General features: G+C 39.7%; 1 long non-coding RNA gene and 1 pseudogene across 1 annotated transcript; one reads left to right on the top strand and one right to left on the bottom strand.

Annotated features, from left to right (window-relative positions):
* LOC126594300 (uncharacterized) lies at positions 1–550 on the top strand. The gene is made up of 2 exons (XR_007613203.1): positions 1–85; positions 195–550. It is a non-coding gene; the product is annotated as an uncharacterized LOC126594300 (long non-coding RNA).
* A 6,099-nt stretch (positions 551–6,649) lies between these two features.
* LOC126594428 (alpha carbonic anhydrase 7-like) lies at positions 6,650–12,203 on the bottom strand (annotated as a pseudogene).
* Between the last annotated feature and the right edge of the window lie 13,867 nt (positions 12,204–26,070).

Genomic DNA, 26,070 nt, shown 5'->3' with positions numbered 1-26,070 from the left:
ATCTACAAGTTCAACCATCTCACCAAGTGTTCCTGAAATTGAAGCTCCTTAAACAACTCGAACGAATAAAGGAAAATGAATTGCGGTAATATTTTAAACTCAAATGAATAAACTTTAAATTTCAATGATTCAATGAGGATAATATGATGTTGGACATTAAAAATGTCATGTTTATATTCTATTTTTCCTTACAGATTCAATGAGGAATGTTGTTGGAACTTGGACGTTGGATGTGGTTTTGGATGTTAATTTGGAATTTATTGCAGATGTCATGTTTATGTTGTTTTGGATTATTTGATTTTGGACTTCGGAATTTGGATTTCCTGGACTCTCGGGTATTTTGTATGTTGATTTGATATTTAGATGTCTCCCGGATGTTATTTTGAATGTCTCAAATTTAATGTATCGAACGATGTTGGACGATGTAATGTTGTTATTTTGGATGTATTGTTAATATATGAACTTGGATGTTGAACTTTGTATTTAGATTGGATGTGAATCATTGCAGTGAATTTGTGCAAAGTCTGCATAATTGCAGTCTGTATTGGTAGTGCTGTAGTGGTAGTGAATCTATGCAATTGCAATTTGTGCAAATCTGTGCAAATTTTATTTTATTTTTTTTCAAAAAAAAAAAACAAAAACCAAGGACCCATGTACCAGGCCCATTTCGGCCTGGTCCCTATGTTAGAAAATGTTGTCCCTGGCCCAGCCTAGCCCGTATCCTTTAAACCCGAATTTGATCTGGTCCCTTCAAAATTGGGCCTGGCCTGGCCCGTGCCCATCCCTAGCTAATATGCCATTATAAATGATATTATATATACTAAAACCAAGTTTTGGGTTTCCGTAGCTTAGGAACAGTGTGTTTCCGATTTTTCCCCGCTTAGTTTATATTATTCTAGGTTTTCTTCGGTTTGCCTTGTTAATTCTTTGACACGTGGGATCACATTCTCTTGACCTCTTGACCAATTCTCATAAAGGTCGTAGAATCCTTGTCGGATCCTTTTCCTAGGGATCCTGCAATCGTATCCGTTCATCGTACATTATGCGGTCAGTTTTCATTAGGTGCTATTTATATTTGAATTTTAAATTTTAAATGATTTCTGACCTCACGATGTACGATGAACGGACACGGTTGCAGGATCCCTAGGAAAAGGTCTGGTTACCCTCGACGACTCCTACTCTCCCTTTTTCGTCCTTACCTCATATATCGAAACCTCCTTGATTGCCTCTCAAACTCCACCTCCCCCTTCGCCAATTTTCCCCATCTCGACATCGCCCCTCTCATTCGCCGCAATCACATCAAAGTATTAGGTAAATATAGGTGGGCACTTGGAACTGAAAACCAAAACTAAAACATGGACCAACCGGACCACACCGAACTATTCGGTTTTGAAATGGATTCGGTTTAAAACTGAACCACAAGCTTAATAAACTTTTTGGTTTCGGTTCTTAATATTTGGAACTGAATTAATTTAATAGTCAATTAGGTGGCATAATATAATTAATTGTTTATTTGGTTGAGTCCATACATTTAGTATAGACTCAACCACATCGTAATATGGCTAAACCCATTCGAATTCAAGCATCGCTTCTTTTACTCTTAATCCACATCCACAATAGCAAGCTCCAAGGCAATCTCAAGCTTCTAGTTCACAAGGTTGAATGGTTTCTCATCTATCCGTTTCACTTTCACAAGGTCCAAGGTCTTACCAAGTATTGCCTTTTCAAGATCGAATGCCTTCGCAACCCTGTTCATAAGCTCAAAGGCCTCCTAAACCTTCGAAGGGTAAGTGTCCAAAAAGAAAAGGAAAGGAAAGGAAAAGGAAAAGGGTTGAGCAATTCAAAGTAGTGACTTGAAACACCAAAACTTTTTTGTTGAATTGCATGAACAATTTATTTTTTCGGGTTGTACTAATTCTTATGCCATAAGGCTTTTGATGTTGAACTTTGTTTGAACTTTAATTTTAGTATGATAAATTTAACTTTTTCAATTGGATGGTACTAAGTAGTGATAAAAGACATTTTGATGGTGAACTTTCTTTCAAGTTGAATTTTAGTATGGTGATGGTGACCATGATTTTTTTTTTCAATTGAGTTGTATTAATGTCATAAAACATTTAGTTTGCAAATGACTACGTTTTAAACTTTTTAGTTTGTTTGAATATTGAACACTCGTATTAATGCATATTACGGTCCTACAAGTGAGGCACAAACAGAAATGGTTTGAGACCGAACTGAACATAAATCAAATGATTTGGTTCCATTTTGGTTTTACTCCAAAACTGTACCGAACCAAACCAAAATAAATTTTGGTTTCGATTTCAATTTATCTTAAAACCGTACCGAAACAAACTGCTCCCCACCTCTTTAGATAATTGTAGAATTTTATTACATAAATACTACGATCTGTGCCGGCCCCTTCTTCTTCATGATTCATTCGTGTTTGGTGATGTTGGGTTCATCTCTAGCTGGTGTTTCCCTTTGTTTTTTTTATTATTAATTTTTTTTAATGTTCCAAGTCTTCTTCTGATTCTCTCCTTTGACCATTTTAATCTTCTTTTTCGATATTTGATAATTACCAGATGAAATTTTCGTTTAAATTTTGTTGGACTTTTTTATTTAACTTGATTTCTGATTTTTGTAGAAAATGCAGGGAGGGGAACAAAGTAATTATTCAGGTTTACGAGTGAACACTCTGCAATTAAATGCAGAAATTGTTGGGTCTAAATAAGAAGAAAAAGGAGAGAGCAGTACCTCACTACTAATAGCAGCACGCAATTGGCTTTGGGTAAGTTTCCCCTCTCTTCTATGTATAATCTCTTCGAGAAATGATTTTGGTTGGTGGTTTTGGAAGAGATGATGTCAAATTCATATCTGAAATAAGAAAATAATATGCACGGATAATGTAGTGGAATTTTTCATGGTATTATCAACATGCATGTTATAAAGAACTTTTTATTTAAAATTTCTGGTTTATTTTTATGTGAATTCATGACTTGATAACAAATATCTTTGGTAGCAGCAACTTGTTGTTGGACATAGTATGCATGTTATAACTTAAGGAATGAATAACCCACAAGCACGATGATGTATGCATTTTCACTTGGCAAAAAAAATTTAGCACTCTTGCGAGGCAGGCAGCAGCAAGTTGTTGCACATAGTATGAATGGCGTATCCAATACAGCTAAAGGTATGTAACACTCTGCATAACCTATAAGAAACACAGGATACGTTAAATGACTCGATAACCTAGAAGAAATCAACGAAATGTTAGAAGACTGGAACGCAGTACATATTGACATTATGTACCTGTAGAGTTGAGGAGTATCAGAACGAGAAGAATGACCTCCAAAAATCCACACATTGCCTACAACAAACAAGACTGCAAAGAAGCAATCTAAGGCCATCTTGAAATGATCCACCAAAACATTAATTCTGCAAAATCGAATAAGCTTCCTCACTTCACGGCACCATCTATAAATCATGCGTAAAACACAAAGAAAGAAGTAAAGAAAAGATAAGATGCTGGCAACTTGAAAATAAACTGTTTTATGTGTGAAAGAGGTCTTTAAATCTTTGTGTTGTCATCGTGCTTGCTTCATTTTGTTGTCTTATTCATGTATACATACAACAGTACAAAATAGATCTATATAAACTGTTTGATGTATGAAAGGAGGCCTTTAAATCTTAGCGTTGTCACTTGTCATCGTGCCTGCTTCAGTTTGTTGTCTTATTCATATATACATAATACAATACAAAACAGATCTATATATAAACTTTTTGATTAAGCTACTCCAAAGTAAGTAGTTTTCTAATGCGACCACCATAAAGTTTGATTTTATATTAGCATGGATGACAACCGGTTTGTATTATAGAAACCCAAGTAGGAAAACCTTTAGAGAAGAGTAGAGCCAGGGCAGCGGACAAGGAACCCAAAAAGCCAAATAACGTACCGGCAGACCTTTCTCCTTCCACATCCGTCGTCCCCCACAACCTGTGGCAGAGCCATATCCTACGGTCCATGCCTGTTGTGTGGATGATAGGAAGAGAGGGAACCGCCCGGTAGGATCACCTTCTTCCCCAACTTCATTTCTCTACGCTTTCCTCCGAGCAGCCGCCATGGCCAGTGACTAACCCCATCAATTCTTTATCCATGTAATGGCCAATGATTTTCCATACACATTTTTTTATGCTTGTAAATTCGGTGTTTAATAAAGAATGTGGTGATTGTTAAAATTTCGAAATTCTCCCATTAGCTCTTATAAAAGCCATGGCAGCCAAGAGGAAGTGGAAGGGATGAGAGAGAAAAACATTTTGGGTTTATTATTGGGTAATACTAGATCAAATTTCTAAATTAAATTTTGTAAACCAAATGATGTGGATGTTGATGATTGGATAATTATTTAAGTGTTGATTAACGTGCTTATTTTCTATTTGTAACACATCATTTGGTTTGGAAATTTGGTCTCCCTAGCATTATCCTTTATTATTTTATTTTCCTTGATCAAATTTACTAAGGGTAAAGGGGGAAAGAAGTTTGTGTTTTCAAAATAAATAATTATGAGTGCTACTATACCCCACTCAATGTCTTATCATCCCACCCCATTTTTTATTAAATTTTTAAGGACTAATATATCCTCTCATAAAATAACATATAAGGATAGTAAAAAAGGAAGCGCCATTCTCTCGTCCCTAGCAATTTAGCACACTTCTCGGATTGCCATTTTATCGTCTCCTCTCAGCTCTCTCAGTCTTTTCCAAAACTCCAACCCCCAGAATGGACAACACGATTAAGCATGCTATTGTGATCAAGGTTATGAGACAGACTGGATCTCGTGGACAGGTGACACAAGTGAGGGTCATGTCTCTGTTACTTTGTGTTGGTTAATGGTGAGGAGAGAGAGGACGAGGATGAGGCATTTGGAGGGAAGGCGATTATTACGGATTGAGATGCCACTTCCGCTACCGTTGACAAACCCGCTAGCTAGGCACAGGCAGAGCTTGCAAATTGCAATGGAAATGCAGAGTATGTGTATGATTGTATCAAGTGACTGACGAGCTTGGCATTTTCCTTTCTATTTTGTTTCAAAATTGTTAAACAAAAGCCCCATGTTAATTATAAGCATATTGTAATATGTCAAAGGATGTGATAATTGTAATATTGTGTATTCGATATAGATGGGAACTCAGTATCCCAGTAGGACTCTTGTACCTCAGACTAATTATTTATACCGATGAATGCAGCAAGGAAAGCCAACACTTCCATCATATTTGGAAATATTATTTAAAGAATTGAAACTATAATGGAAAACATGTTACAGGAGAAGGAAATCAAGCATTGATATGATAGGATCTGGGCTTTAATTAAGCGGCCAGTAATGATCGGAATAGGAGGTCAACGAGCAGGGTGTTGGGGGTAAGGGTGCTTTGGGAATAATGGTGGGTGGGAAAATAGTACAGGTTTCTTTTTTACTTTTTATGGTGGATGAGAATATAAGATGGCTGGAAAGATAAGACATTAGGGTGGGTATATTAGCACTCTCAATTATTCAGCTTAATGTGTAAGTGGAACCATGTATCAAATGATGAGTGGGAAAGGCAAATGGGAAAAGGCAAGTGGGAAAAGTAGCTAGCATTCCTCTTGTTAGTATGCACTTGGTTTGCTTGGTAGGGTATAGGTTTAGTTGAAATAGTATTCATTTTCATTAGTGTTTTCCCCCTTCCATCTATCAATTTGTTGTTTAGCGATATAAATTTGTGAGGTACAATGCGCAAAAAAAACTAGGCTTAGCAATAGACAACAGGTGATACAAGAAAGCCATAGTTTTCCTACTTCTAGTAGTACATGCATGCCTGATATAGCTCAACAGACAATAACAATGAGAGTGTTGAAGGGATGTGCAAATAGATGGGAACAAGTATAATTGATTTTAATTAAACAAAATGAAAAATGTAGCCTTGCTGAATTATACTCTTGGTTGATTTGATGAAGCTCAGAATAAATTTAAATAAATTGACGAATTTAGTTCTTTATATTGAGTACTTACAGACTTCAAGTCCTAATACACAACAAGCACGAGAAAACTCTTGGACAAAACAAAAAAAGAAGAGGCAGTGCTTCAACATCATGATGGCCAAGGGAAAAATGCTCATTCGCAAATTAGCAAGACCAAATATGACCAAGAAAAGTCTTTGTGAACATTGAGTAGATGAGTAGTGCCAACTTTTTAATAACTATAGATATGTATATAAATCTAGCTTTCGTAGTATCTATATCTTTTGAACAATGAATAATTGAACACTGCCAATCTTTTGACAACTATGAACTTATGTACATAAATCTAACTTTCGTGGCATCTCTATATTTTTTTAACAAGGGAGTAGTTGAACACTGCAAACCTTTTGATAACTATTAACTTTTGCTTGTATGACCATAATATGGATAAATGATTACATCTAACTATTAACTTTTGCTTGTATGACCATAATATGGATAAATGATTACATCTAAGTATATATAGACAGTAGTATGGCGTAACTATAACATGGATAAATGATCACATTAAGTATTTTATATATAGGCAGTATGGCTTACCTATAACACGGATAAATGATCGTATTTAATTATTTATGAAGCTACATTTAAAAAATATGTTTTATTCTTGCAGATCTGAGATAGACCAAGACGTCAATATCATGTGAGTTAATTCTATTTTTGAATCCGCTATTTTCAGTTACGTATGAACTCTCTGATATCGTCAATTGTGTTTGTTCTCGGCATTTTTGCCATAGAAAGAGAATATCCTTCGCAGATTGCGTGGTTGCACTGGCCTTGCGTTCATCTCTGCGTACTGCAATTAGTTTAAGAACATCATTAAATAATTGATGTGCATGTATGTGCTTCGAGTCTTCAAATAAGAAGTACAAAGGATAGAAGATATGTCTTTGTACGTACATCATACACAGCCACTCGAAAAAGATCTATTTGTTCTTTTGAAACTGTCCCTAACGGCGCATACAGAAGCAATTGAAATGTAGGTAATTCAGGAGCAGAAATCAAACAGACTAACAAAAATTAAAAGAAAGGCACTAATACACATAGTTGAAGGGCTTGGGTTTACCTGTTTGCTGATGATCCAAATAACGCCTTCACTACAGGGAGGAATGGTGAGCGAGCCGATATATTTGTAGTAGTTGTTGCCATTCAGTTGGACTATTTCAGCAGGATCAATCACCCCAATGCTCCTCTCTGTCTTTTGGTCAGTCATGAATGCTACATCCCTCATCAACTGAATTTCAGAATAGCAACATGTTAGAGATCAATTCTAATTATTAACGGTCCAATGGATATGGTAGTTGTATGGCATTTGATATGCAGGGTATTAGGGTACATTATTTTGAATTAGCGATTACAAAAAATAGAATAAAACAAATGCTTTTTAGTCAAAATGATATCTGAGATTTGCATAACTCATCACTTTAATCCCTGAAATTTGAAATCAATAGAAGTGGTCCTTGAGTTTATCCTCCATCAATTATTTTGATCATTCCTTGAAAAATTATGTTAAATAAGGAACAAATGACAAAAATACCCTCAATTTAATAAACAATGGACCAAAATGATTTGACAAAAATTAAGGAAATTTTTGTCATTTTATCCTTATTTAATGAAGAATTTTCAAGAAATGACCAAAATGATTGATGGTGAACAAAATCAGGGACCACTTCTATTGATTTCAAATCTCAATGACCAAAGTGATCAGTTATACAAATCGTATGGACCGTTTTGGCTAAAAAGCCTAAAACAAAATATTTTGGTGTGTATAAAGTGAACCAGAGTTTTCTGCGCGCAAAAATTATTTGAGCAGAATATAACTCGATTATTGCTTGATAACCTTCTCGGTTTTATTTTTTGTGTTATGAATAGAGTGAAAATATGTCAAATAAATGAGAAATTAAAAAGGTAAAGGAAGGATGGTAGAAGATATATGAAATGAACGTGTATCTTAAGTTGGGTTTCTTATATTTTCAAATAATCTCTTTCATTTTTAAGTATCTCCCTCCCATGCCTCTCTTTCTGTTGGATAATAATCAACAATCAATCACTATATATATATATATATATATATATATATTTTTTTTTTTTTCAGGGGTAAAACAAAACATACATAGAAAATTTATAATCTAATATATAAAAAAATTGCAACTATATATATTGACAGAATTAGAACAAACAAGACAGTCATTTAAACAAACGAAATGAAGATTGAGGCTTGTGTACCGCAATATCCTTGAAACAAAAATTCGCCATACTATATGCTTGTAGTTTTGTAGGTATCTGCTTCACTAGGATTCAACGATCTAAACTAAGATTTCAGCATTGTAAAACTTAGTTTCTTACGAATTTCTTTGTGGTTCTCTCAATATGCTTGGTTTTGGTAAGAATCATATGAAAGATGATTTCCTGTGTGTTTGAGTAATATGCAGATGCATGTATATATAGTAATCATATACATGTTTACAACAGGTATGAAATGGGGAAGTGATTGTTCAACAGAAGGGATGTGTGACTTCATGTTTTCCTCAGACTTTTTTTAGACGTTCTCAATTGAAAAATAAAAAGATTACTTAAGTTCGACATTAATTTAATAAATAAATTTTTGAATTTAATGTTAAAGCCCGAGCTTCAAGGTCCAAGGTACATCTTTTGATAATTAAATATATATTAATTTTATATATAATTAATCACACCACAAAACCCAAACCCAAGGTTCATGCCCAATTTTGTTCTCCATATGGTCTATCTTTCCAATCACTTGGTAAGAGGGACAAAGTGTGAGAAATTTTTGGTGGTAAGCAAAGTGAGACAATGAGATAGAATGAGATTTGTACTCAAACTCCAACATCTTCTCCATTCTTCACTTCTCTCATGTACTTTCTCTCTATTTTTAGCACATAAAATGAAACTAAACTGTTTAAAAACTAAAAATTAATAGTTATCAAACGGGACATAATATAAGTCATGAGGGTTTAGTTAGGGAAAATGATAAACACACCATTTTTAGCCTCTTATACACCCCTATTTAATCATATTAGTTGTTTTAGTTTAATTTAGTATGATAGCCAGAACTAAAGAGGAGTGTGTGAGAATCCAAAAGGGCGTATGAAAATCATCTCCCTATTTGGTACTCAAAATAGGTAACTCGGATAAAAAAAACTTGGATGTGTCCATCACACCGCCACATGGTATACATTGAATAATTTAGAAAGCATTCTACCTTAGAAAGGAAGGCATTTGGGTGACCAATCTGGTAAAGGACACCAACAAGTTTTCCACTTTCGGATCCGGGCTTTGATAAACCATGTGGAGCTCCATGGCATACCTAACACAGGAAAATACATATTAAGAAACTCATTTTACTTGTTTAAAATTTAACTTTAATTATGGGTGCACTATAGAGACCTCCTGCCATTGATGGAATGCTCGGAGGGTGAGTGCCTATGACTTTGTTGGAGGTAAACTCAATGCCATTGACCTCAATCGATCCTGAATAGCCTGCCCACTCAAGCTGCACCCTCCAAATACTTCTTTTTTTATTGAGTTACACACTAGCATAATTATTTTCTCCTAATTTTGTTGGACCTCTTACCCCAGGTAGCTCATTATTAAATTTGATAGAAAGTTTAACAAATTTATCGGCAAAGACTGTGGGAACAAAATGTAGAAGATGACATTGATTAATTTTGAAACCAATGACCAAAATGATGACTCTTGAAACCGTCATGGACAATTTATGAAGATAACCCTTACCTTCATAGCATGGCCTCTATTCTTGAGAGTCGCGTTAGAACGCTTGTATGTCGTCTTTAGCCCCACCAAGCTTGGGATTGTTATAACTTTCAGACTTGATAAATCTATGGGAGATTGCAAGCGTCCATTTTTACATGCTGCCCACTCTCTCTTAATATCTCCCCAGAAAGCTGGCCCCTTCTCGCTCCCTTCAATATAATCAAAATTCCTCTCATCCTCTGAACTTATGTGTGTTCTCATATTAGTTTCCATAACAAAAAAAAAAAGGACAATAAAAAAAGGAATAATAACATATATATATATTTGCTTTCTACATTACCAACTTCTTGAGCTGTGACTGATGTGGAATGTGTGAATAAAAAAAGAATAAATAAAAGAAAACAAGAAATGGTGAAGAGACACTGAAATTCCTGCAATGAATGAGACAAGAACACGTGTACAAAATAATATTTGTATTAATGATTTAGGGGTTACAATCTCTTTTACAATTTTAGCCTCTGATTTGATCTTCGTAATGTGTAGATTTATGGATTGTGTTGTTGATCCAAGGGCTGTTGGGGCTTGATCTTGAAGGTTGACGAACAGATTTTTAAGGGGCTCTTGGGCTTGATCTTGACGAAACGGTTGTGCGAATTTCTTCAAGGGGCTTTTGGGCTTAATCTTGAAGGTTGATGGGTGAACAGATCTTCAAGAGCTTTTGGGCTTGATCTTGAAGAACGGTTGGATGTGTGGATTTGTTGATGTTGTTGATCCAAAGGGCCGTTGGGGCTTGATCTTAGGATGAACAGACGATGAACGATGAACACTTTCTTCGAGGGGCCGTCGGGGCTTGATCTTGAATTGGTGGAAGTTCTTTAAGGGGCGTCGGGGCTTGATCTTGAAGAAGGATTTGACGAAGAACGAAGAGAGCTTTCTTGATCCTTCGGTATTCGCTTTGGAGCTTTAGAGTTTCAAAGCTTCAAGGTATTGGAGTAATGTGAATTGGTTATGAATTGGTCCTCCCAAAATGAATGAAATGGCCTTGAATTTATAGAATTTTTCAAGGCCTAATTTTGAATATAATATTCAGATGAAATAAATCATTTCTACCAGGTGTTGACACGTGTCCTTATTTGATGACTTTTTTGATTTATTTTGATTTTTTCGTTTAGTCACATGCTACGTGTAAAATTTATGTGACACGTGAGCGTTGAAATTGTAATTATTAGTCAACATTTATTTCACCGAAATTTCGATGTCTACAAATGCCCCCACTTCAATGCGCGTCGTATACATGTGTTTGTCACATGTAGGAGATGCGTTTTGAAGTCCCTTAATGTAGATGTCGATCCAAGGGCCATCGATGCTTGATCTTGAATTTGGTTGGAGATTTCTTCAAGGGCCGTTGAGGCTTGATCTTGAATTGGGCTGGAAGTTTCTTCAACGGCCGTTGAGGCTTGTTCTTGAACTTTGTTTGAAATTTCTTCAAGGGCCGTCGAGGCTTGATCTTGAATTAAATTGGACCACAAGGAGCTTCACGTGGTAGATGATCTTTGGCTTTGGTAGTAGATGAATCGACACGTATTTTGTTGTGCTTGTTGACTTTCCAAAGCTTTGATCTTGAACTGGGTTGGAGGATTTTCTGGTTTCCTCCAATTGTTGACTTTCCACAGGCTTATTCTTGAACTGGGCAGAGAGGTTTCTTCTTCTAGACTTACCCCAAAGTGTCTGGATTTACTCCTTTATCTGGAGCTGAATTTGGTTCAAGGATAGTGGACACTTGATCTTGAATCGGACTTGATTTCTTCAAGTTTGTGACTTGATCTTTAAGAATTTGATTCAAGGGTGGTGAATTGGTACGTGCAGCTCATAACGCCTAGCGAGTTGACTCAAGAATTTGAGGGTCAAAACAAGTTCGCCAAATCTAGAGTATTTGCAACCCTGATGATATGAGATATTTTTGCTTTTGAAGAAGTAGCAGATGAATTGGCACATGTTTTGTTGTGCTTGTCTCCACATGCTTCAAAGTATCATTTTCACTTGCCTTATCTGTTCTTTAGGCAGATGTGGCATCTTCTGCTAGACTTGTCTATTTCCCCGGCAGAGCAATGCTAGGTAAGCAATCAGGGAAGGGTTCCAGGCAGTCGGTTCCTGATTGGGAGTTTGACTTCAAGTTCCAACTGATTGCTCTCTTTCTTCTTGTCTTGCAGGTAAGAACAAGGACAAGGAAAATGACAAGGAGAAAGCATGATATGAGATACTTTTTCTTTCGAAAAAGTAGTGGCGATTTGACAGCGTTGCACAACGAGGCTTTGCTCTTCGACGATGGTGCCAGCGAAAAGCTATTGAAGCTTCTCGAGCTCTTTGATTAGGGCAACGATGCCGAGGTTGGCTTTGATTTAGACTCCTCCATCTAGGTTATGCGGTTCTGCAGGGAAGGGCGTCGTGCTATAATGATATGTTCTAACTCATCATTGATCCTTCTACTTCAATCTCTTGCAATATTTACCCCCGATGCAGGAGTGGAATACAACCTTTGCATTTAAATGGTCTTTCAGAGCACTACTTCTCAGCGGCGATGAGCACTTAAAAGCAATGCTAGGTAAGCAACCAGGCAAAGGTTCTGGGCAATCAGTTCCAGATCGGAAGTTTGATTTCAGGTTTCGACTGATTGCTTTCTTTCTCCTTGTCTTGCAGGTAAGGGCAAGGGTAAAGGAAAAGATAGGAAAAAAGCATGATATGAGATACTCTTGCTTTCTACCGTGGTGATATGAGATACTTTTGCTTTGGTGTCATTTGTTTGCAGAGGTATTCCCGGAGAGGAAGAAAACTGAGTATTTCAAGAGGCTCTACTGGGAGTGTACTATCGGAGGTAGGAAGGGTTGGGCATTTTTGCAGGTCTACCTTGCTATGGAGGACGAGGTCGACATATATAGGAATTTCCCAATAGCCAGTAGTGGCACTATTCCTTTACTTTTGTAATCAACTGTTGGGTAATTGAAACAGTAAGATTCACGTGTTTTCAACTTTGTTAGAAATTTTTGACAAAGTTGCCCGTGATTTTTGCAAAGCTGAGGTTGCATGTGAAAGGTGCTGACAAATCTCGGAAAGCCGATCTTTTGAAATTTGGAGAGCGGTGCCCCTTTGAGCTCTGAACAAGCACCTCTTCGATTTCTGAACAAGCGTCTTTTCGATTTCTGAATAAACAGCCTTGTTGCCCCTTTTTTTTTTTTAATTTTTTTATAGAGGTAATAATTGTGTTTCAAAAGCACACTTGAGAGTTGCTGCTTATAGAAGTTCCCTTCTTACACTTCTAAGATCTTAATCTATCCAACCTCTTCTTTTCCCTTAACATCTCTAAAAATGGCTTGCCCATCTGATCGTTGTCTTGATTTGAATATTGGGGAAGATGTCGACATGCCTTTTCAAGATAATATATGGCACCCATCCTTCGTATCCCCCAACGATCCTCTTACAATTGGGGACTTTGTGATGAAGAACGACATAACTGCCACGGTGGTTGCTAGAAATCTTCTCACCCCCAAGGATAACAGGATCCTTTCCAAGCGGTCTGATGAGCTGGCTGTTCAAGACTCTTTGGCTTTCAGTGTTCAGTGTGCAAGCTCTGTATCGAACATGGGCCAACGCCTTTTTGCTCGAACTCGTCAAGTTGAGTCACTGATGGCTAAGGTGGCGAGTCTTAAGCAAGAGATTAGAGGGCTCCGGCACAAGAACAGAGAGTTGCACATGCTTGTCAATAGTTAATCGACGAGCATGAAGAGAAAGCTTGATCAGCTGCGGGAATCCGAAAGTCGGATTAAGAGTGACCATCAGATGTTTGTGCCTTTACTCCAGAGGCATCTATTGCCTTCGTCCTTTAGAGTTTTACCGAGTGTTGAAACTCCAAACAATCAACCTCTGGCTCCTCTTCTTCCTGGAGTTCCGCCGAGTGATGAGGCGCTACCTGATCAACCTTTGTGAAGGCTTTTTTTTTTTTTTTTTTTTTTTTTTGTAAATTTTTAGAGATATGAGTAAATGAGCTTTTATTTTACTCAAGGTATATCTATCCAATAGCGACACCATCACCTTTTATTTTTTTTAATGCTGCCGGTGCGACTGGCACCATGTGAGTTTCAAACTCCACAAAATTACAACTTCTATATAACAAATATATCCACACATGGCACCATCTTTCAAGTAATGATGTCCATCATTACACTTTCTTTACTTTCAACTCTTTATATATATATATATATATATATATATATATATATATATATATATATATTTTTTTTTTTTTTTTTTGCTTTCCACATGCCATCATTATTTATTCTAGATGTATGGAAGCAACCCCCCCCCGTTTTGTTTTCTCTTTTTAGGATATCAACTTTTTAATTGACATTTCTAAATCTACTTTCGGCTTCCCACTTTGTTTGGTTAATAAATAAGACAAAAATAAGGGACCATGTTCCTTGTTTTGGGGAGAAAAGCATATGCTTTAACATTGGAGAAAAGCAGATACTTTAGCATTGGAGAAAAGCAGATGCTTGTTGTCGTGCCAGATATCAAGTTCTTCATTTCCCGTTGTGTATAAATAGACCTTTATGCAAGGTTTTAGACAGATATCTAATCCCCATTCCATTTCCTTCAATTTGCAGAGTGCTTAGATTGTGCTACGACCACCATTGACCACCTCTTACTGCGTTTTTTTTTTTTTGCTTGCTGCCGCAAGTTTTGCTATGACTTTCTCTTCTTTTTTTTTGGGCACCAAAAGAATGTTATGTTTATATATATATAAATACACACGCACACAGAGTTCACGCTTTCGATTTTGACTAGTCATATATATATATATATGTGTGCGTGTGTGTTTATATATGTATATGTTTACGTGGCTTTTGATTTTGACTAGTCATGTGTGCATACACACACACACACACACACACACACACGGTTCACGTGGCTTTTGATTTTGACTCCTTTTTTTTATTATTTTATATATATATATATATATTTTTTTTAGGTATTCACTACATTGGTGGATTTTCTTTGCTGTTTTGACGGAGGTTCCTTTGCCCTTGCTTTGAGCTTGTTGCAGTGCGTCACTTTTACCGTGTGGGGTTGTGCAAAAGACTGCAGCGAGTTTATGCTGTGTAGTGCCTTTTGGTCACGATTTTCCTCGATGGTGACTTCGTCCTTGCTGCTACTTGGAGCTTGTTAAAGTGCTTCACTTTTACCGTGTGGGGTTGTGCAAAAGACTGCAGTGAGTTTATGCTGTGTTGTACCTTTTGGTCACGACTTTCCTCAGTGGTGACTTCGCCATGCCTCTTGTCGCTACTTGGAAGGACCGTCTTGCAGCTATCTTCTTTGTTGTGTTGCTCAATTTTGTGGCTGATCTTTCCGTTGCAACCATGGTATTTTTAAGTGTTTTAAGAGCAACACCATCACCATTCTTGCGAATGAAGTTGATTCACAAGATAGGGGAACGACGTTGAAGCTTTGTGTGTCGTTAACTGGCTCTAAGGCGCTTACCCTTCATGCGAAAGACAACTTAATGCATATCAAGTCGTGGTCTTCTGAAGTATCTTGCGAGGTGACAGTTTTTGTTGACCAAATATAAAGAAAAATGTGTGTACATCGAGAACTCTTATCTTGAACTCTTTGCACCATGTGCGTGATGATTCTCCAGCTTTGTTTGAGCTTATTGGCCAACGTATCTGTAACAGAGCTGTGACTTGGAGTAGCACCTTGTCGATTACTGGAGGAGCCGCCTTTGCCGAGTTCTACTGGGAGTGGCTTGAAGATGTCTTGAGCTGCTCCAAAGATGTACTTACCAATGTGGGCCTTTATCATGCTGTCTATGTGTCTTTGTTTAGTTATGATCGCCATTCTTTCGTCCTTCGTGCATTCTTTGAGCATTGGTGTCTAGCAATTAATACACTTCACACGTCTCAAGGGGAGATGTCGATTTCACTTTGGGATCTCCACAAGATAGGAGGCTTGTCGATGCAAGGAAAGTTTTATGACGAGGTTGTTCCTAGCGCGGAGGAGTTTTCTCATAGCAACAGCCAAGGGTTTCCTGCGTGCTGCCGCTATTTGTTTTGGGCGTACCATAAGCTTTTCCAGAAGTCTCAGAGTAAGTCAGGCTTGAAGATTTCCTCATGGATCCGATTTTGGTATCGGGATGCCATGAAGTACAAAAGATCTTTGAAGAAAAGTGGCCGCATCAAGACAACCACGCCTAAGGGAAACTCGAATCCGTCCGGCGTCATTGGTCCAGCTAGACGCCGTACCCCTGCCAAGTTGAGGGTATTTGAGGATCTTGGCATAACATCATAGTAATTGGAAGAATCTTACCTAGCTGCTTTCTTAGCTTGTTGGCTTTGTAAGTTTGTTTTCCCCAAAGACGATGTCAACTTTATCCGCCCCGGAGTCTTTAAAGTCGCTAGCAAGATGGCTGCAGGAGAATCTTTTAGCCTTGCTATTCCAGTCTTAGCCAACATTTACTAGGGTTGAGTGTTGTTTTAAACTCGTCAAACACTGAAGATCATGTTGCAGTATTTCTCTACCATTATGTGTATGGTTGGTTAGGTGAGTACTTTGGCACTTATTTTTCTATGTCAACTTTAGGCAAACCAGGGTCTTCTTTATTGACTTCAGTCAAGTTGGGGCCTTTCATGATGAAGTATTCTGGTGTGCTTTCTGTGAAGAGCCTCGACGATTCGCAGACGCAAGCATTGTACAGAAGTTGTGTAGGCTTGAGGATGGACTACCTAGCAAGAGTTAGCTCGGCTCGGTGAGGCATCATAGATGATTCGCGTCTTTGCTTCTCAGACTTTTCTTATCTTATAAGTCTTCGCTCGGGGTATGTTTCTTTGCGGTAAGGAGACCGATGCATCATTCAGCTGTATAATCCTCACCGTTTCAGTAGACAATTTGGTTTTGTCCAACATGCGTTAGGCAAGCTCAAAGAAAACGCCCAGTCAGAGTCTCTGCAAGCTGTGTATACTCATTTTGAGTCTTGTTCCCGTGCATGTATAGATGCTTCTATCATCCTGTTGGCCAAGGATGAGTTCAAGAACAATCCGGTGACCCGTGCTTACGTAAATTGGTGGTCAAAGGTACATTATGAAAACTTGGGGGTGGCAAGTGGTACTAATTCCCCTTACTCACGTAATGATGCTTTGAGAGAGGGTTGTTCTGTGATTTCTGCGCAGTTGGTACCTCTTGACTGTGCGAGTGCAACTCTTTTGCAAGATAGACTTGTGGTTCTAGCTCTTCAGCGCCCATGCTTGTCTCCTCAACATTTGGATGCTTATGAAGATGCGGGTGATGAAGTTGATTTGTGCGAAGATGGACTTGCTTTGCAATAACGTCAACAAATTGTAAACAAGCGACCACTTGAAAAGTGTTCATGCTGATAACGACGTTAATTTTCATCATAAGAAGAATGAAGTGTTTAGACCTCCTCAATTTGATGGTCATGTGTCACTTGAGAAAGATGTACATGTTTCCTTCTTTCTTGTGACTTTGTTTTTTTTTTTTTTTTGCTTTCATTGTTTTAGCTTTGATTTCTAACATCTTTCTTTGTCTTGTTTAGGCTGGGCCTTCTTGTTCTTTTGATTTGGCTAACACAGGCATTCATTCTTATATGGAGATGCTATTTGAAGGTAATTTACCTACAGACGGGGAGATTGGGAATCCGCCTGGTGCAGAGCTCGTTTCGAATTTGCCAAGTTGCCCTAGTTTGCTGTAAGTGAGGGTATGCAAGGGCTCGTCATGAGTCCAACACCTTTACCAGCTAGCTCTGAAGTCTCTTTAAGAGGGTCGAACCTTCATGGTACTGAGTAGCTTATCCATCACATCAGACTTAATGCGGCCATGAATGTCAAAAGCCATATTGAGGAGAGGATTTCAAAGTGCCCATCAGAAGACTTTGCGTTGCTTAAGGATGATTTGTCGAAACTTGTTTTTGCGATTGACAACCTTAACGTTGATTCTTCGCCCTTGAGGGTCCAGATTGCCGAACATAAGGCCACCTCTACTGAGTACTCTTCCTTGCGTGCTATTTCCTTGAAGAAGTTAAGTCCAGATGTTAGAGCTCAACAGCTTGCGGCAATGGATTTATCAACTGCCTAAGTCTGGTCTTCTCAGCAAGTTGTTTTGAAAGATTATCAAGTTATAAGGACCTCTTTAGCTTCCGTCCGAGTGCGTTTAGAAGAGTTGGAGCGGGAGTGAGAACAGTTGGGAATCGAAGCATCACGACTTGAAGGTGTTCTCTTGAAGCAGGAAGCTACAATTTCTCAGTACCAGAAGGAAATGTCATGCCTAGAGCAAGAAAAAGGCATGGCTATGTAGTTGCCCACCTTGTCTTCCACCGATGTAGAGACTTTGAAGACTTTGGAAGGCCTGCTTGAGGATCATTTTCGTAATTTTAAAGACATAGTTCTCTAGTAATGTCTTCCTTAAACCTTGTTTGTTGTTGATTATTGTAATAAAGTTTTGTAGCCAAATCCTTCATTTTAAAGAAATAAAGTCTTCACATTTTGAATTTGCTCTTTATTCTTCAAAGTGTTTGCGTTTTTTTATTGATGATGTGACTGTACTTGAAGTTTTGAAGTTTCAAGTTGCCTACATACCTTCGATTGATAAGGGATCAAGTCATGACGTAGTTCAAATACATTTTTCTTTTGTGTTGTACGTAGTTTATGCTCTTGCGGGTTGTACATTTAGTGCTATTTGCAGTTTTAGCTTGTTCAGGCAAGGAACATTTGGTGCTGTTTGCAGTTTTAGCTCGTACAGGCAAGGAGCATTTGGTGCCGTTTGCAGTTTCAGCTCGTACATGCAAGGAGCATTTGGTCCATTTGTTTTAGGGGTAGTAGCGCTTCAAGCATCTGCCATTGATAGGGCCGATCTCCATGCTATCTTCTGCCATGATTAAGTATGCGCCATTAGTGTAGACTTCTCGTATTACATAAGGTTCATCCCACTTTGATGTGAACTTGCTTTTTGTTTTGTGAGTTGTGATTATAGGCCTACGTAATGCAAGGACGAGATCTCCCATTTGAAAAGAACGAGGGCGAACTTTCTTGTTGAAGGCCTTGGAGAGTCGTGCTTGATAACACTCCAAATGTTGCTGAGCTTCGAGCCTTCTCTCATCCAGTGCTTTTAGCTCTTGAAAGCGTAACTTTGCATTCTTTTCGTTAGTCAAGCCTTCTTGTATGGCCATCCTTAGTGAGGGGATTTGACTCTCGAGCGGTAAAACAGCTTCCACGCCATATACGAGAGAATAAGGCATAGCTTGGCTACGAGTCATATGTGTTGTCCTATATGCCCAAAATGCTTCGCTTATTCTTTCGTGCCAGTCTTTCTTTGTTCAGCCGATCACCTTCTTTAAGAGGTTGCACAATGTTTTGTTGAATGCTTCCGCAAGACCGTTGGCCGGAGCATGATACATGGAAGACTTGTGTTGCTTGAACTTGTATTTCTCACAGAGCTCGTCCATGAGTTGGTTGGAGAACTATTTTTCATTGTCAGTGATAATGTAGCAAGGCATACCATATCGATGGATGATATGTACCTTGATGAAACGGACGATAGTTTCCTTCTTGACTTCCTTTAGAGGTATGGCTTCAGCTCACTTGGAGAAGTAATATGTTGCTGCTAGAATGTAAACTTCTCATGCAGATGACTTTGGCGTAATTGGTCCTACGACGTCCAATCCCCATGCATCGAATGGACATGAGGCAGCTATAAGGTGTAAAGGTTCAGGCGGTTGATGTATGAAGTTGGTGTGGAATTGGCAGGCTTGGCACCTTTTGGCATGTTCCAGGCAATCTTTCACCATGCTTGGCTAATAGTAACCCATCTTTTTGAGCTGGAAATGTAGCTTTGGTCCAGACTGATGCCCTCCGCATACACCTGAGTGTGCTTCTTCCATGGCTTGATTGGCTTCTTCTTTGCCCAGACATCTTAGAAGTACTCATTCAAAAGAGCATCGGTATAGTGTTTCTTTGTAGTAAAGGAATTGAGGTGCTCGTCAACGTATTTCAGAGCGGTGTCTAGGATCATCTAGAAGCTTTCTATACTTCAAGTAGTCGATCAACGGTTGTCTCTACTCTTCAGCGTCGACTGAAAGTACTGAGATGACGTTTGTATCATCCAATATCATTTCAGTAACGAGCGGGATCGCCCATCTTTGGCAAACTGCCACGTCTGTAGTTTCATTTTCTCTTAATGTCATACTCAAGGCTAGGGTAGCGAGAGCGTCTGCCATTTGATTTTCTTTTCTTGGCACATATTCCAGTGTCACGTCTCGAACTTTTGTAGTAGTTGGGTTGCCAGTCGGAAGTATGGGATGAGATCATCTTTCCACACTTCATATTCAATTAAGAGTTGATTGATTATGAGCTTGGAGTCTAAATACCTCAAGGGCTGTGATTCCTATGTTGATCGCCATTTGGAGCCCAATGATCAGTGTTTGGTACTCAGTGACGTTGTTGGAGCATAGTTTGCTTAGTTGGAAGGAATAAGGTAATATTTGCCTATGTGGCGACATAAATACTACTCCTGCCCCTGCTCCGTTTGCTCATGCAGATCCGTTGAAGAACATCATCCATGTCAGGAAGATGTCGATGTAGAACACCTCATCGTCAGGCAAGTCATATGAGATTTTCCAATCGGCTAGGATTGAATAATCAGCAAGGAAATTTAGTAGCGCTTGTCCTTTGACGACCTTAGCTGGGATGTAGATGATCTCGTATTGATTGAGAAGCAACGCCCATTTACCTAGTTGCCATGTTAAGAATGGTTTGGACATGACGTATTTGACTGGGTCAGCTTTAGCAACCAGGTGGATGGTGTAAGCATGCATGTAATGCCTGAGCTTTTGGATGGCGAACACCAAGGCAAGGCACATTGTTCGATTGGGGAGTAGTTCAACTCGGCATCTGTGAGAGTTCGGCTAAGGTAGTAAAGCGCTCATTCTTTCTGGGATTCATTCTCTTGTGCCAAGAGTGCTCCAACTGAACTTTCCTGAGCGGCGATGTACAATATAAGTGGTTTTCTGGGCACATGCGCCCCTATGATTGGTGGACTTGATAAATACTTTTTTATGCTTTCAAAAGCATTGTGGCATGCTTCGTCCCATACGAACGCAACATCCTTCTTCATAAGTCAACTGAACTGTTGACAACGCCCTGCAAGGTTGGAGATGAAACGCCTAATGAAAGCTAGTCGTCCTTGTAGACTCTTCAGCTCGTGCAAGTTTCTTGGTTCAGGCATGCTTTGAATGGCCTTGATCTTTGATTGGTCCACTTCAATGCCACGATGCTTGACAATGAAGCCGAGAAACTTTCCAGAGGTGACACCAAATGCGCACTTTAACGGGTTCATCTTAAGGTTGTATTTTCGCAACCTTTCGAACACTATTCGTAAATCCTTCAAGTGATCTGATATTTTCTTTGTCTTGACCACCACATCGTCTACGTAACATTCTACGTTTTTGTGTAGCATGTCATTGAAGATTTTCTGTATTGCGCGTTGATATGTGGCTCCAGCGTCTTTTAGACCAAAGGGCATCACCTTGTAGCAGTAGATACCTTTTGGCCAGTCATCGTCTTCGAGAACCATACGAATTTGATTGTATCCAAAAGAGCCGTCCATGAATGACAGTGCTTCATGGCTAGTGGTTGCATCCACCATGATTTCGATGATTGGCAAGGGGAAGTCGTCATTCGGGCAAGCATCATTGAGGTCCCGGAAGTCTACGCAAACACGTATTTGTCCAGATTTCTTAAGAACGATGACGATGTTGGAGATCCACTTAGGGTATTGCACTTCCTGAATGAAGCCTGCTTCGATTAGCTTGTCAATCTCAGCTTCAATTTATGGGATGAGCTCCGATCGATATCGCCTTTGAGTTTGCTTTATCGGTCGCATTCCAGGCTTGATTGCAAGATGATGCACAGCGTTGATAGGGTCAAGGCTGGGCATTTCCTAGTAGGTCCAAGCAAAGACGTCTTTGTACTCTAGTAGTAGTTGGTAATACTCTTCTGTCTCATCCGCACTTAGCAGCGCACTTACAAAGATAGGCTTCGACTCCCCTTTTGTGCCTAAGTTGAGCTCATTGAGATCATCAACCGTGGCTTGCCCCCCATCCTCCAGTTGTGGTGGTGCAGCAGTGACATCTTCCTTAGGGATTTCATCTTCTTTGCCTTCTTGGATCGTGATGTGGAAGACATCTTGGACTTCCTCTTCAGTGCCGTCTTTCCAGGCTTGTTGGCATAAAGATTGGCCGGTGTGAATGATGGTGCGCCTTCTCACTTTCGGTAATCCAATTGTGTCAACCTCCAAGATTGCTTGGCGTTTCATCCTTGAAGGAATAGAGTTTCGAACATCATCTTTTCTTGCCAGTCCGTCGAGCTTTTCTTCCTTTGGCATCATTTCCCTCTTTCTAGAAGGCTTCTTGTTGTCTTCAAGTTATTCTAAAGCTGACCATCGCGGAAGAGAGCTAGCCGTGTTGCTTCGTTGCTTGGGTTTTGACAACCTTTCAAAAACAGAGCTTTGGGATGTTGGTGTGTTAAGCCTCTTGACAACGGAGGTTTGGTCTTGACCACCAATACGATCAAGTGCCGAAATTTTAGGCCTTGAACGATTAATCCTATCGAAAACTGACGTCCGATGAGCGGACTTAGGCTTATCTTGATTTTGTTTAACGCTCACGCTGATGTGTTGAGTACCAGCATTTTTTGCTTTGCTTGAAATCTTCATGAGTGCATTTGGTGTGAAGCCGAGCCCAGCTTTGTTATTGTCAACTTCGTAATCATGCTCTTTCAACTTCTTTTGAGTCTTGGTGAGGTTATGTTCTTTGTCGTTAACGATGTTTGAAACCTTCTTTCCAGGATTCGAAGAGGAAGCGGAGTCATACCCAGCTTTCAACATGAGCTTGTAGGCGTTTGGATCAAAACCTTCTTCTGTTCTTTTGGTTGGAAGAAAGCTTGGTTCCACCCCCTTTGAAGCTTTGTGGTAGTCTTGTAACCTTAGCACCGCCTAGATGTGTCAGAGGCAAAACTGCATTCGTCTTGAGCAACTTCACATTATCTTTGTGCCACTGTGTGTTAGTTTTGCTTGCTTCGATTTCGAACGGGGATTGACCATTTTTTCTTATTGACATCGGGATGTATCGGAATATGGGTTTGTTCGATCCTTCTGAAGGCGCCCTACTCCCTTTGGTTGTTATAGGTTTAATAGGCTCGTCATCGTTTATGCCTAAAAATGGCACGGCTTGCCATTCTTGCTTTTTAGGTGCTGTTTTGCCTGTGGATTTGATCTCTTATGGAAGAGCCTCAGGCACTATATCTTCATCCATGTAGAACTTGGCGTTTGCAAAGTGTGATTCTGCTTCGGTGAATGGCTTGGTATCACCTTGGATCACTTTTACCCATTCCCGGTAGAATTTTAAGCATTGGTGGAGGGTGGATGACACTACTCCATTCCCGTGGATCCGAGGCCTTCCTAGGAGCAGGCTGTAGGAAGTTCTTGCATCAATCACATGGAATATCGTGCTTGATTTAAGTTCACCAATGGTCATCTCTACTCGAATCATGACAATCACTCTTTGTCCTCCTTGATTAAAACCTTGGATTAGTAGACAGCTTAGGGATAATTCATCCACCCTGATGCCAATTGTGGTTATTGTTGACTTCGGCATGATGTTTATGGCTGATCCACAATCCATATGCATGCAGTTGACTTTATGCTCCCTTACATACCCAGAGACAAAGAGAGGATGATTGTGAGTCTTAGATCCTAGCAGCAAGTCTTCATCGGTGAAGTGGATTGTGTCTTGGGTAACACAACAAGTGGCATACTTATGTGGTTGAAGTTTCAAGCCTTCGTCCTTGCTTTCTTGCACTTCATGGTCGTCGGGACTTGCCAAGACCGCTGCTAGTGCTCTTCGCATCTTCTTTGGCAATCGTAGCATTTCCTCGATGCTAAAGTGTGTCGGTAGACCTCCTTTGGGTGTGAGGGTAATTTCTCCCTCAATGGCATGACTTTGCCTTTTGAAAGTTCTTCAATTTTTATTTCGACCATTTGACATGCTGCGATAGTGCACTGTTGGAAGAAGTCCTTTGGGAAGTACTCGTTCAAGGAAACAAGAATACGTGGCTCTTGCTCCACAGGTTCCCCAGCGTACGTTGGCTTAGCGGCTTTTACGTTTGTTTTGGGCTTCCTACTATTGCAGCGACGGTGCTTTCTCCCTTGTTCCACCTTTAGCCTTGTGCCTTGTGGTTTTGGTTTCCTTGTCTTTTTGTAGGTCACCAATGTCCATTCTTCTTCGTCATCGATATGTGCATCTTGGTCGCTTGCCTCTAGTGATGGTTGTGCAGAAGGTGTTGTGCAGCTTGAGCATTGACGGGAATGGTCGGGTGTTACTTAGAGGGGCACAGGATCGAAGGATCCAAAAGCAATTGTAGTACTATGTGTTGCGGTCGTTTCTTCAAGGTCGAGCTCGATTTGCCCTTGTTGTGCTAGCTTCATGATGAGTTCTTTGAAGATGAAGCATTTGCCAACAGGATGGCTCACGATACGATGGTACTTACAGTACTTAGGATCGTTTACGCGATTCATCTCTTCAGGGCGCTTGCATTCCGGTAACTCGATCACCTTCTTTTCCAGCAAGTCGTCTAACATTGCATACATGTCTGAGTTAGGAAAAAGGTATGTTTTTTGCTCCAGCTCCCTCAAGGTGTTTTTGTACTTGTCTTGGGTGCGAGGAGGCTCACTTCTCTTTATCTCCTTTGCTTTAGTCTTGAAGGAGATCTTGATAGGCACGGATGAGGTCTTGATGGGCACGGGGGATGTCTTGATGGGTGCGGTGTTGACAGTAAAAGCTTCATTTGAAGGCTTTTTTCCAGTCCTGTCTACATTTGGGGAAAACACTTTATCTTTCTTGAAGTCGGTGATCGGCTTATCCTTCCTATGATTGGCAATGCTTAGCTCCATGTCGTGGGATCGAGTTGCTAGCTTCTTAAATGTTCTCGGTTTTATACCTTGGAGGATGTAATTGAACGCACATCTCAATGACAGATGTTTCAGAAAGCCGATCTTTGCAATCCATACTTAATGAGTGCCATCTATTAATGTAGTCGACGGCAGGTTCATCATTCCACTGTTTCGTACTAGTTAGCTCCAACATGCTTACGGTGCAGTGAGTGTTATAGAAGCGGTTGAGGAATTCCCTTTCTAATAGATCTCAACTGTTGACAGACTTGGGCTCGAGGTCGGTGTACTAGTCAAAGGCGTTGCCTTTTAGCGAGCGTACGAACTGCTTGACGAGGTAGTCTCTCTCCGTTCCAGCATTGTTGCAGGTTTCAATGAAATAGGCAACATGTTGCTTTGGGTTTCCCTTTCCATCGAACTGCATGAACTTTGGCGGCTGATAACTTATCAGCATCTTCAAAGCGTCAATCTTCTTGGAGTAGGGTTTTGAGTATAGTATGGAATCATGCGAGCTTCCTTCGTACTACGCCTTGATGGTGATGGCGATCATCTCCTGCAGCTGCTGGATAGAAAGAGATCCCATGAATGGCATTGCTTGGTTTGGCTCCGGCTTTTCTTCGACTTTTTTCGCTAGAGGCTCATTTTCTTCATCGACTTCTTTCTTTAATGAATTAACCATTGGGTCGACTTTCACATTAGGCTTTGCATCTAGTTGGTTGACAAGTGCGGCGATTTGCAAGTCCTTTTCCTCCACAGTTCGTGTGAGTTTTGCGATCGCTTCATTCATTTGAGCCAGCTGTTCCTCAATTGAAGTTGCTCCAATAGCCATGACTTGCATGGCTGTGTTGTTGCTCGAGTCGGCATCGGAAAGTAAGGACTCGGAGTACTTCCTTGGGCTTTCCTCCCTTGGTGCCTTTAGAAAGGCCAATGTGATCACGGGCTCGTGCCTCGGGTGCTTTTGTTCCTTTGGCAAAGTTGATGCAGGGGTGGAAGAGATGGCAGAAAGAGCTCTTGCCTTGCTTCGAGTTGTGATGCCCGAAGTGACATCGCCTGCGGTAAGGACGCCCTTGTTCTTCGCGTTGGTTACGGGAACAGCTTGAGCTTTCCTTGATGCCATTTGTGCTTTTTATGGATTTGCAGATAGAGATGAGAGGTAGAGATTGTCCCACTGGGCGAGCCAAATTTGTAAACACTGAAATTCCTGCAATGAATGAGACAAGAACACGTGTACAAATAATATTTGTATTAATAATTTAGGGGTTACAATCTCTTCTACA

The sequence above is a fragment of the Malus sylvestris genome, chromosome 12, assembly GCF_916048215.2.
Source record: "Malus sylvestris chromosome 12, drMalSylv7.2, whole genome shotgun sequence".
NCBI lineage: Eukaryota > Viridiplantae > Streptophyta > Magnoliopsida > Rosales > Rosaceae > Malus > Malus sylvestris.
This window is presented reverse-complemented; position numbering and strand designations above follow the sequence as displayed.